Here is a 13,678-nt window from a genome sequence, read left to right as displayed (position 1 = left end):
AGAGACGTTCGTTCATCCAGCACAAAGGGAACGGGTTGCAGGGGAAACCCTTACTCTGGTTTCTCAGTCTGTTTCTAGTGTCGGTTTGAAGTGCCTGCTGTTTTCACTGTAAAACCGAGTTGGAGCTTGTACCTCCCCATATATATGTATGGAGTGGAGTTGGCAACTGAAAAGAAACTTTGTGTTCCCTTCAAGCTAGGTGAAGGACGGCTTTCACACACACTTATCTCTCAGAACTGAGCATGTGGAGAGACGTTCGTTCATCCAGCACAAAAGGAACGGTTTGCAGGAGAATCCCTAACTCTGGTTTCTCAGTCTGTTTCCTAGTGCCGGTTTGAAGTGCCTGCCGTTTTCACTGTAAAACCGAGTTGGAGCTTGTACCTCCCCATATATATGTATGGAGTGGAGTTGGCAACTGAAAAGAAACTTTGTGTTCCCTTCAAGCTAGGTGAAGGACGGCTTTCACACACACTTATCTCTCAGAACTGAGCATGTGGAGAGACGTTCGTTCATCCAGCACAGAGGGAACGGGTTGCAGGAGAAACCCTTACTCTGGTTTCTCAGTCTGTTTCCTAGTGCCGGTTTGAAGTGCCTGCCATTTTCACTGTAAAACCGAGTTGGAGCTTGTACCTCCCCATATATATGTATGGAGTCGAGTTGGCAACTGAAAAGAAACTTTGTGTTCCCTTCAAGCTAGGTGAAGGACGGCTTTCGCACACACTTATCTCTCAGAACTGAGCATGTGGAGAGACGTTCGTTCATCCAGCACAAAGGGAACGGGTGGCAGGAGAAACCCTTAGACTGGTTTCTCAGTCTGTTTCCTAGTGCCGGTTTGAAGTGCCTGCCGTTTTCACTGTAAAACCGAGTTGGAGCTTGTACCTCCCCATATATATGTATGGAGTGGAGTTGGCAACTGAAAAGAAACTTTGTGTTCCCTTCAAGCTAGGTGAAGGACGGCTTTCACACACACTTATCTCTCAGAACTGAGCATGTGGAGAGACGTTCGTTCATCCAGCACAAAGGGAACGGGTTGCAGGAGAAACCCTTACTCTGGTTTCTCAGTCTGTTTCCTAGTGCCGGTTTGAAGTGCCTGCCGTTTTCACTGTAAAACCGAGTTGGAGCTTGTACCTCCCCATATATATTTATGGAGTGGAGTTGGCAACTGAAAAGAAACTTTGTTCCCTTCAAGCTAGGTGAAGGACGGCTTTCACACACACTTATCTCTCAGAACTGAGCATGTGGAGAGACGTTCGTTCATCCAGCACAAAGGGAACGGGTTGCAGGAGAAACCCTTACACTGGTTTCTCAGTCTGTTTCCTAGTGCCGGTTTGAAGTGCCTGCCGTTTTCACAGTAAAACCGAGTTGGAGCTTGTACCTCCCCATATATATGTATGGAGTGGAGTTGGCAACTGAAAAGAAACTTTGTGTTCCCTTCAAGCTAGGTGAAGGACGGCTTTCACACACACTTATCTCTCAGAACTGAGCATGTGGAGAGACGTTCGTTCATCCAGCACAAAGGGAACGGGTTGCAGGAGAAACCTTACTCTGGTTTCTCAGTCTGTTTCCTAGTGCCGGTTTGAAGTGCCTGCCGTTTTCACTGTAAAACCGAGTTGGAGCTTGTACCTCCCCATATATATGTATGGAGTGGAGTTGGCAACTGAAAAGAAACTTTGTGTTCCCTTCAAGCTAGGTGAAGGACGGCTTTCACACACACTTATCTCTCAGAACTGAGCATGTGGAGAGACGTTCGTTCATCCAGCACAGAGGGAACGGGTTGCAGGAGAAACCCTTACTCTGGTTTCTCAGTCTGTTTCCTAGTGCCGGTTTGATGTGCCTGCCATTTTCACTGTAAAACCGAGTTGGAGCTTGTACCTCCCCATATATATGTATGGAGTGGAGTTGGCAACTGAAAAGAAACTTTGTGTTCCCTTCAAGCTAGGTGAAGGACGGCTTTCACACACACTTATCTCTCAGAACTGAGCATGTGGAGAGACGTTCGTTCATCCAGCACAAAGGGAACGGGTGGCAGGAGAAACCCTTAGACTGGTTTCTCAGTCTGTTTCCTAGTGCCGGTTTGAAGTGCCTGCCGTTTTCACTGTAAAACCGAGTTGGAGCTTGTACCTCCCCATATATATGTATGGAGTGGAGTTGGCAACTGAAAAGAAACTTTGTGTTCCCTTCAAGCTAGGTGAAGGACGGCTTTCACACACACTTATCTCTCAGAACTGAGCATGTGGAGAGACGTTCGTTCATCCAGCACAGAGGGAACGGGTTGCAGGAGAAACCCTTACTCTGGTTTCTCTGTCTGTTTCCTAGTGCCGGTTTGAAGTGCCTGCCATTTTCACTGTAAAACCGAGTTGGAGCTTTTACCTCCCCATATATATGTATGGAGTGGAGTTGGCAACTGAAAAGAAACTTTGTGTTCCCTTCAAGCTAGGTGAAGGACGGCTTTCACACACACTTATCTCTCAGAACTGAGCATGTGGAGAGACGTTCGTTCATCCAACACAAAGGGAACGGGTGGCAGGAGAATCCCTTAGACTGGTTTCTCAGTCTGTTTCCTAGTGCCGGTTTGAAGTGCCTGCCGTTTTCACTGTAAAACCGAGTTGGAGCTTGTACCTCCCCATATATATGTATGGAGTGGAGTTGGCAACTGAAAAGAAACTTTGTGTTCCCTTCAAGCTAGGTGAAGGACGGCTTTCACACACACTTATCTCTCAGAACTGAGCATGTGAAGAGACGTTCGTTCATCCAGCACAGAGGGAACGGGTTGCAGGAGAAACCCTTACTCTGGTTCCTCAGTCTGTTTCCTAGTGCCGGTTTGAAGTGCCTGCTTTTTTCACTGTAAAACCGAGTTGGAGCTTGTACCTCCCCATATATATGTATGGAGTGGAGTTGGCAACTGAAAAGAAACTTTGTGTTCCCTTCAAGATAGGTGAAGGACGGCTTTCACACACACTTATCTCTCAGAACTGAGCATGTGGAGAGACGTTCGTTCATCCAGCACAAAGGTAATGGTTGGCAGGAGAAACCCTTTCTCTGATTTCTCAGTCTGTTTCCTAGTGCCGGTTTGAAGTGCCTGCCGTTTTCACTGTAAAACCGAGTTGGAGCTTGTACCTCCCCATATATATGTATGGAGTGGAGTTGGCAACTGAAAAGAAACTTTGTGTTCCCTTCAAGCTAGGTGAAGGACGGCTTTCACACACACTTATCTCTCAGAACTGAGCATGTGGAGAGACGTTCGTTCATCCAGCACAAAGGGAACGGGTTGCAGGAGAAACCCTTACTCTGGTTTCTCAGTCTGTTTCCTAGTGCCGGTTTGAAGTGCCTGCCGTTTTCACTGTAAAACCGAGTTGGAGCTTGTTCCTCCCCATATATATGTATGGAGTGGAGTTGGCAACTGAAAAGAAACTTTGTGTTCCCTTCAAGCTAGGTGAAGGACGGCTTTCACACACACTTATCTCTCAGAACTGAGCATGTGGATAGACGTTCGTTCATCCAGCACAAAGGGAACGGGTTGCAGGAGAAACCCTTACTCTGGTTTCTCAGTCTGTTTCCTAGTGCCGGTTTGAAGTGCCTGCCGTTTTCACTGTAAAACCGAGTTGGAGCTTGTACCTCCCCATATATATGTATGGAGTGGAGTTGGCAACTGAAAAGAAACTTTGTGTTCCCTTCAAGCTAGGTGAAGGACGGCTTTCACACACACTTATCTCTCAGAACTGAGCATGTGGAGAGACGTTCGTTCATCCAGCACAAAGGGAACGGGTGGCAGGAGAATCCCTTAGACTGGTTTCTCAGCCTGTTTCCTAGTGCCGGTTTGAAGTGCCTGCCGTTTTCACTGTAAAACCGAGTTGGAGCTTGTACCTCCCCATATATATGTATGGAGTGGAGTTGGCAACTGAAAAGAAACTTTGTGTTCCCTTCAAGCTAGGTGAAGGACGGCTTTCACACACACTTATCTCTCAGAACTGAGCATGTGAAGAGACGTTCGTTCATCCAGCACAGAGGGAACGGTTTGCAGGAGAAACCCTTACTCTGGTTCCTCAGTCTGTTTCCTAGTGCCGGTTTGAAGTGCCTGCCTTTTTCACTGTAAAACCGAGTTGGAGCTTGTACCTCCCCATATATATGTATGGAGTGGAGTTGGCAACTGAAAAGAAACTTTGTGTTCCCTTCAAGATAGGTGAAGGACGGCTTTCACACACACTTATCTCTCAGAACTGAGCATGTGGAGAGACGTTCGTTCATCCAGCACAAAGCTAATGGTTGGCAGGAGAAACCCTTTCTCTGATTTCTTAGTCTGTTTCCTAGTGCCGGTTTGAAGTGCCTGCCGTTTTCACTGTAAAACCGAGTTGGAGCTTGTACCTCCCCATATATATGTATGGAGTGGAGTTGGCAACTGAAAAGAAACTTTGTGTTCCCTTCAAGCTAGGTGAAGGACGGCTTTCACACACACTTATCTCTCAGAACTGAGCATGTGGAGAGACGTTCGTTCATCCAGCACAAAGGGAACGGGTTGCAGGAGAAACCCTTACTCTGGTTTCTCAGTCTGTTTCCTAGTGCCGGTTTGAAGTGCCTGCCGTTTTCACTGTAAAACCGAGTTGGAGCTTGTACCTCCCCATATATATGTATGGAGTGGAGTTGGCAACTGAAAAGAAACTTTGTGTTCCCTTCAAGCTAGGTGAAGGACGGCTTTCACACACACTTATCTCTCAGAACTGAGCATGTGGAGAGACGTTCGTTCATCCAGCACAAAGGGAACGGGTTGCAGGAGAAACCCTTACTCTGGTTTCTCAGTCTGTTTCCTAGTGCCGGTTTGAAGTGCCTGCCGTTTTCACTGTAAAACCGAGTTGGAGCTTGTACCTCCCCATATATATGTATGGAGTGGAGTTGGCAACTGAAAAGAAACTTTGTGTTCCCTTCAAGCTAGGTGAAGGACGGCTTTCACACACACTTATCTCTCAGAACTGAGCATGTGGAGAGACGTTCGTTCATCCAGCACAAAGGGAACGGGTTGCAGGAGAAACCTTACTCTGGTTTCTCAGTCTGTTTCCTAGTGCCGGTTTGAAGTGCCTGCCGTTTTCACTGTAAAACCGAGTTGGAGCTTGTACCTCCCCATATATATGTATGGAGTGGAGTTGGCAACTGAAAAGAAACTTTGTGTTCCCTTCAAGCTAGGTGAAGGACGGCTTTCACACACACTTATCTCTCAGAACTGAGCATGTGGAGAGACGTTCGTTCATCCAGCACAAAGGGAACGGGTTGCAGGAGAAACCTTACTCTGGTTTCTCAGTCTGTTTCCTAGTGCCGGTTTGAAGTGCCTGCCGTTTTCACTGTAAAACCGAGTTGGAGCTTGTACCTCCCCATATATATGTATGGAGTGGAGTTGGCAACTGAAAAGAAACTTTGTGTTCCCTTCAAGCTAGGTGAAGGACGGCTTTCACACACACTTATCTCTCAGAACTGAGCATGTGGAGAGACGTTCGTTCATCCAGCACAGAGGGAACGGGTTGCAGGAGAAACCCTTACTCTGGTTTCTCAGTCTGTTTCCTAGTGCCGGTTTGATGTGCCTGCCATTTTCACTGTAAAACCGAGTTGGAGCTTGTACCTCCCCATATATATGTATGGAGTGGAGTTGGCAACTGAAAAGAAACTTTGTGTTCCCTTCAAGCTAGGTGAAGGACGGCTTTCACACACACTTATCTCTCAGAACTGAGCATGTGGAGAGACGTTCGTTCATCCAGCACAAAGGGAACGGGTGGCAGGAGAAACCCTTAGACTGGTTTCTCAGTCTGTTTCCTAGTGCCGGTTTGAAGTGCCTGCCGTTTTCACTGTAAAACCGAGTTGGAGCTTGTACCTCCCCATATATATGTATGGAGTGGAGTTGGCAACTGAAAAGAAACTTTGTGTTCCCTTCAAGCTAGGTGAAGGACGGCTTTCACACACACTTATCTCTCAGAACTGAGCATGTGGAGAGACGTTCGTTCATCCAGCACAGAGGGAACGGGTTGCAGGAGAAACCCTTACTCTGGTTTCTCTGTCTGTTTCCTAGTGCCGGTTTGAAGTGCCTGCCATTTTCACTGTAAAACCGAGTTGGAGCTTTTACCTCCCCATATATATGTATGGAGTGGAGTTGGCAACTGAAAAGAAACTTTGTGTTCCCTTCAAGCTAGGTGAAGGACGGCTTTCACACACACTTATCTCTCAGAACTGAGCATGTGGAGAGACGTTCGTTCATCCAACACAAAGGGAACGGGTGGCAGGAGAATCCCTTAGACTGGTTTCTCAGTCTGTTTCCTAGTGCCGGTTTGAAGTGCCTGCCGTTTTCACTGTAAAACCGAGTTGGAGCTTGTACCTCCCCATATATATGTATGGAGTGGAGTTGGCAACTGAAAAGAAACTTTGTGTTCCCTTCAAGCTAGGTGAAGGACGGCTTTCACACACACTTATCTCTCAGAACTGAGCATGTGAAGAGACGTTCGTTCATCCAGCACAGAGGGAACGGGTTGCAGGAGAAACCCTTACTCTGGTTCCTCAGTCTGTTTCCTAGTGCCGGTTTGAAGTGCCTGCTTTTTTCACTGTAAAACCGAGTTGGAGCTTGTACCTCCCCATATATATGTATGGAGTGGAGTTGGCAACTGAAAAGAAACTTTGTGTTCCCTTCAAGATAGGTGAAGGACGGCTTTCACACACACTTATCTCTCAGAACTGAGCATGTGGAGAGACGTTCGTTCATCCAGCACAAAGGTAATGGTTGGCAGGAGAAACCCTTTCTCTGATTTCTCAGTCTGTTTCCTAGTGCCGGTTTGAAGTGCCTGCCGTTTTCACTGTAAAACCGAGTTGGAGCTTGTACCTCCCCATATATATGTATGGAGTGGAGTTGGCAACTGAAAAGAAACTTTGTGTTCCCTTCAAGCTAGGTGAAGGACGGCTTTCACACACACTTATCTCTCAGAACTGAGCATGTGGAGAGACGTTCGTTCATCCAGCACAAAGGGAACGGGTTGCAGGAGAAACCCTTACTCTGGTTTCTCAGTCTGTTTCCTAGTGCCGGTTTGAAGTGCCTGCCGTTTTCACTGTAAAACCGAGTTGGAGCTTGTTCCTCCCCATATATATGTATGGAGTGGAGTTGGCAACTGAAAAGAAACTTTGTGTTCCCTTCAAGCTAGGTGAAGGACGGCTTTCACACACACTTATCTCTCAGAACTGAGCATGTGGATAGACGTTCGTTCATCCAGCACAAAGGGAACGGGTTGCAGGAGAAACCCTTACTCTGGTTTCTCAGTCTGTTTCCTAGTGCCGGTTTGAAGTGCCTGCCGTTTTCACTGTAAAACCGAGTTGGAGCTTGTACCTCCCCATATATATGTATGGAGTGGAGTTGGCAACTGAAAAGAAACTTTGTGTTCCCTTCAAGCTAGGTGAAGGACGGCTTTCACACACACTTATCTCTCAGAACTGAGCATGTGGAGAGACGTTCGTTCATCCAGCACAAAGGGAACGGGTGGCAGGAGAATCCCTTAGACTGGTTTCTCAGTCTGTTTCCTAGTGCCGGTTTGAAGTGCCTGCCGTTTTCACTGTAAAACCGAGTTGGAGCTTGTACCTCCCCATATATATGTATGGAGTGGAGTTGGCAACTGAAAAGAAACTTTGTGTTCCCTTCAAGCTAGGTGAAGGACGGCTTTCACACACACTTATCTCTCAGAACTGAGCATGTGAAGAGACGTTCGTTCATCCAGCACAGAGGGAACGGTTTGCAGGAGAAACCCTTACTCTGGTTCCTCAGTCTGTTTCCTAGTGCCGGTTTGAAGTGCCTGCCTTTTTCACTGTAAAACCGAGTTGGAGCTTGTACCTCCCCATATATATGTATGGAGTGGAGTTGGCAACTGAAAAGAAACTTTGTGTTCCCTTCAAGATAGGTGAAGGACGGCTTTCACACACACTTATCTCTCAGAACTGAGCATGTGGAGAGACGTTCGTTCATCCAGCACAAAGCTAATGGTTGGCAGGAGAAACCCTTTCTCTGATTTCTCAGTCTGTTTCCTAGTGCCGGTTTGAAGTGCCTGCCGTTTTCACTGTAAAACCGAGTTGGAGCTTGTACCTCCCCATATATATGTATGGAGTGGAGTTGGCAACTGAAAAGAAACTTTGTGTTCCCTTCAAGCTAGGTGAAGGACGGCTTTCACACACACTTATCTCTCAGAACTGAGCATGTGGAGAGACGTTCGTTCATCCAGCACAAAGGGAACGGGTTGCAGGAGAAACCCTTACTCTGGTTTCTCAGTCTGTTTCCTAGTGCCGGTTTGAAGTGCCTGCCGTTTTCACTGTAAAACCGAGTTGGAGCTTGTACCTCCCCATATATATGTATGGAGTGGAGTTGGCAACTGAAAAGAAACTTTGTGTTCCCTTCAAGCTAGGTGAAGGACGGCTTTCACACACACTTATCTCTCAGAACTGAGCATGTGGAGAGACGTTCGTTCATCCAGCACAAAGGGAACGGGTTGCAGGAGAAACCCTTACTCTGGTTTCTCAGTCTGTTTCCTAGTGCCGGTTTGAAGTGCCTGCCGTTTTCACTGTAAAACCGAGTTGGAGCTTGTACCTCCCCATATATATGTATGGAGTGGAGTTGGCAACTGAAAAGAAACTTTGTGTTCCCTTCAAGCTAGGTGAAGGACGGCTTTCACACACACTTATCTCTCAGAACTGAGCATGTGGAGAGACGTTCGTTCATCCAGCACAAAGGGAACGGGTTGCAGGAGAAACCTTACTCTGGTTTCTCAGTCTGTTTCCTAGTGCCGGTTTGAAGTGCCTGCCGTTTTCACTGTAAAACCGAGTTGGAGCTTGTACCTCCCCATATATATGTATGGAGTGGAGTTGGCAACTGAAAAGAAACTTTGTGTTCCCTTCAAGCTAGGTGAAGGACGGCTTTCACACACACTTATCTCTCAGAACTGAGCATGTGGAGAGACGTTCGTTCATCCAGCACAGAGGGAACGGGTTGCAGGAGAAACCCTTACTCTGGTTTCTCAGTCTGTTTCCTAGTGCCGGTTTGATGTGCCTGCCATTTTCACTGTAAAACCGAGTTGGAGCTTGTACCTCCCCATATATATGTATGGAGTGGAGTTGGCAACTGAAAAGAAACTTTGTGTTCCCTTCAAGCTAGGTGAAGGACGGCTTTCACACACACTTATCTCTCAGAACTGAGCATGTGGAGAGACGTTCGTTCATCCAGCACAAAGGGAACGGGTGGCAGGAGAAACCCTTAGACTGGTTTCTCAGTCTGTTTCCTAGTGCCGGTTTGAAGTGCCTGCCGTTTTCACTGTAAAACCGAGTTGGAGCTTGTACCTCCCCATATATATGTATGGAGTGGAGTTGGCAACTGAAAAGAAACTTTGTGTTCCCTTCAAGCTAGGTGAAGGACGGCTTTCACACACACTTATCTCTCAGAACTGAGCATGTGGAGAGACGTTCGTTCATCCAGCACAGAGGGAACGGGTTGCAGGAGAAACCCTTACTCTGGTTTCTCTGTCTGTTTCCTAGTGCCGGTTTGAAGTGCCTGCCATTTTCACTGTAAAACCGAGTTGGAGCTTTTACCTCCCCATATATATGTATGGAGTGGAGTTGGCAACTGAAAAGAAACTTTGTGTTCCCTTCAAGCTAGGTGAAGGACGGCTTTCACACACACTTATCTCTCAGAACTGAGCATGTGGAGAGACGTTCGTTCATCCAACACAAAGGGAACGGGTGGCAGGAGAATCCCTTAGACTGGTTTCTCAGTCTGTTTCCTAGTGCCGGTTTGAAGTGCCTGCCGTTTTCACTGTAAAACCGAGTTGGAGCTTGTACCTCCCCATATATATGTATGGAGTGGAGTTGGCAACTGAAAAGAAACTTTGTGTTCCCTTCAAGCTAGGTGAAGGACGGCTTTCACACACACTTATCTCTCAGAACTGAGCATGTGAAGAGACGTTCGTTCATCCAGCACAGAGGGAACGGGTTGCAGGAGAAACCCTTACTCTGGTTCCTCAGTCTGTTTCCTAGTGCCGGTTTGAAGTGCCTGCTTTTTTCACTGTAAAACCGAGTTGGAGCTTGTACCTCCCCATATATATGTATGGAGTGGAGTTGGCAACTGAAAAGAAACTTTGTGTTCCCTTCAAGATAGGTGAAGGACGGCTTTCACACACACTTATCTCTCAGAACTGAGCATGTGGAGAGACGTTCGTTCATCCAGCACAAAGGTAATGGTTGGCAGGAGAAACCCTTTCTCTGATTTCTCAGTCTGTTTCCTAGTGCCGGTTTGAAGTGCCTGCCGTTTTCACTGTAAAACCGAGTTGGAGCTTGTACCTCCCCATATATATGTATGGAGTGGAGTTGGCAACTGAAAAGAAACTTTGTGTTCCCTTCAAGCTAGGTGAAGGACGGCTTTCACACACACTTATCTCTCAGAACTGAGCATGTGGAGAGACGTTCGTTCATCCAGCACAAAGGGAACGGGTTGCAGGAGAAACCCTTACTCTGGTTTCTCAGTCTGTTTCCTAGTGCCGGTTTGAAGTGCCTGCCGTTTTCACTGTAAAACCGAGTTGGAGCTTTTACCTCCCCATATATATGTATGGAGTGGAGTTGGCAACTGAAAAGAAACTTTGTGTTCCCTTCAAGCTAGGTGAAGGACGGCTTTCACACACACTTATCTCTCAGAACTGAGCATGTGGATAGACGTTCGTTCATCCAGCACAAAGGGAACGGGTTGCAGGAGAAACCCTTACTCTGGTTTCTCAGTCTGTTTCCTAGTGCCGGTTTGAAGTGCCTGCCGTTTTCACTGTAAAACCGAGTTGGAGCTTGTACCTCCCCATATATATGTATGGAGTGGAGTTGGCAACTGAAAAGAAACTTTGTGTTCCCTTCAAGCTAGGTGAAGGACGGCTTTCACACACACTTATCTCTCAGAACTGAGCATGTGGAGAGACGTTCGTTCATCCAGCACAAAGGGAACGGGTGGCAGGAGAATCCCTTAGACTGGTTTCTCAGTCTGTTTCCTAGTGCCGGTTTGAAGTGCCTGCCGTTTTCACTGTAAAACCGAGTTGGAGCTTGTACCTCCCCATATATATGTATGGAGTGGAGTTGGCAACTGAAAAGAAACTTTGTGTTCCCTTCAAGCTAGGTGAAGGACGGCTTTCACACACACTTATCTCTCAGAACTGAGCATGTGAAGAGACGTTCGTTCATCCAGCACAGAGGGAACGGTTTGCAGGAGAAACCCTTACTCTGGTTCCTCAGTCTGTTTCCTAGTGCCGGTTTGAAGTGCCTGCCTTTTTCACTGTAAAACCGAGTTGGAGCTTGTACCTCCCCATATATATGTATGGAGTGGAGTTGGCAACTGAAAAGAAACTTTGTGTTCCCTTCAAGATAGGTGAAGGACGGCTTTCACACACACTTATCTCTCAGAACTGAGCATGTGGAGAGACGTTCGTTCATCCAGCACAAAGCTAATGGTTGGCAGGAGAAACCCTTTCTCTGATTTCTCAGTCTGTTTCCTAGTGCCGGTTTGAAGTGCCTGCCGTTTTCACTGTAAAACCGAGTTGGAGCTTGTACCTCCCCATATATATGTATGGAGTGGAGTTGGCAACTGAAAAGAAACTTTGTGTTCCCTTCAAGCTAGGTGAAGGACGGCTTTCACACACACTTATCTCTCAGAACTGAGCATGTGGAGAGACGTTCGTTCATCCAGCACAAAGGGAACGGGTTGCAGGAGAAACCCTTACTCTGGTTTCTCAGTCTGTTTCCTAGTGCCGGTTTGAAGTGCCTGCCGTTTTCACTGTAAAACCGAGTTGGAGCTTGTACCTCCCCATATATATGTATGGAGTGGAGTTGGCAACTGAAAAGAAACTTTGTGTTCCCTTCAAGCTAGGTGAAGGACGGCTTTCACACACACTTATCTCTCAGAACTGAGCATGTGGAGAGACGTTCGTTCATCCAGCACAAAGGGAACGGGTTGCAGGAGAAACCCTTACTCTGGTTTCTCAGTCTGTTTCCTAGTGCCGGTTTGAAGTGCCTGCCGTTTTCACTGTAAAACCGAGTTGGAGCTTGTACCTCCCCATATATATGTATGGAGTGGAGTTGGCAACTGAAAAGAAACTTTGTGTTCCCTTCAAGCTAGGTGAAGGACGGCTTTCACACACACTTATCTCTCAGAACTGAGCATGTGGAGAGACGTTCGTTCATCCAGCACAAAGGGAACTGGTTGCAGGAGAAACCCTTACTCTGAATTCTCAGTCGGTTTCCTAGTGCCGGTTTGAAGTGCCTGCCGTTTTCACTGTAAAACCGAGTTGGAGCTTGTACCTCCCCATATATATGTATGGAGTGGAGTTGGCAACTGAAAAGAAACTTTGTGTTCCCTTCAAGCTAGGTGAATGACGGCTTTCACACACACTTATCTCTCAGTACTGAGCATGTGGAGAGACGTTCGTTCATCCAGCACAGAGGGAACGGGTTGCAGGAGAAACCCTTACTCTGGTTTCTCAGTCTGTTTCCTAGTGCCGGTTTGAAGTGCCTGCCGTTTTCACTGTAAAACCGAGTTGGAGCTTTTACCTCCCCATATATATGTATGGAGTGGAGTTGGCAACTGAAAAGAAACTTTGTGTTCCCTTCAAGCTAGGTGAAGGACGGCTTTCACACACACTTATCTCTCAGAACTGAGCACGTGGAGAGACGTTCGTTCATCCAGCACAGAGGGAACGGGTTGCAGGAGAAACCCTTACTCTGGTTTCTCAGTCTGTTTCCTAGTGCCGGTTTGAAGTGCCTGCCATTTTCACTGTAAAACCGAGTTGGAGTTTGTACCTCCCCATATATATGTATGGAGTGGAGTTGGCAACTGAAAAGAATCTTTGTGTTCCCTTCAAGCTAGGTGAAGGACGGCTTTCACACACACTTATCTCTCAGAACTGAGCATGTGGAGAGACGTTCGTTCATCCAGCACAAAGGGAACGGGTGGCAGGAGAAACCCTTAGACTGGTTTCTCAGTCTGTTTCCTAGTGCCGGTTTGAAGTGCCTGCCGTTTTCACTGTAAAACCGAGTTGGAGCTTGTACCTCCCCATATATATGTATGGAGTGGAGTTGGCAACTGAAAAGAAACTTTGTGTTCCCTTCAAGATAGGTGAAGGACGGCTTTCACACACACTTATCTCTCAGTACTGAGCATGTGGAGAGACGTTCGTTCATCCAGCACAGAGGGAACGGGTTGCAGGAGAAACCCTTACTCTGGTTTCTCAGTCTGTTTCCTAGTGCCGGTTTGAAGTGCCTGCCGTTTTCACTGTAAAACCGAGTTGGAGCTTGTACCTCCCCATATATATGTATGGAGTGGAGTTGGCAACTGAAAAGAAACTTTGTGTTCCCTTCAAGCTAGGTGAAGGACGGCTTTCACACACACTTATCTCTCAGATCTGAGTATGTGGAGAGACGTTCGTTCATCCAGCACAGAGGGAACGGGTTGCAGGAGAAACCTTACTCTGGTTTCTCAGTCTGTTTCCTAGTACCGGTTTGAAGTGCCTGCCGTTTTCACTGTAAAACCGAGTTGGAGCTTGTACCTCCCCATATATAAGTATGGAGTGGAGTTGGCAACTGAAAAGAAACTTTGTGTTCCCTTCAAGCTAGGTGAAGGACGGCTTTCACACACACTTATCTCTCAGAACTG

This window comes from Vicugna pacos, unplaced genomic scaffold (assembly GCF_048564905.1).
Source record: "Vicugna pacos unplaced genomic scaffold, VicPac4 scaffold_19, whole genome shotgun sequence".
NCBI classification, from domain to species: domain Eukaryota; kingdom Metazoa; phylum Chordata; class Mammalia; order Artiodactyla; family Camelidae; genus Vicugna; species Vicugna pacos.
The sequence above is the reverse complement of the archived record's forward strand: the minus strand, read 5'-3'. Positions refer to the sequence as shown.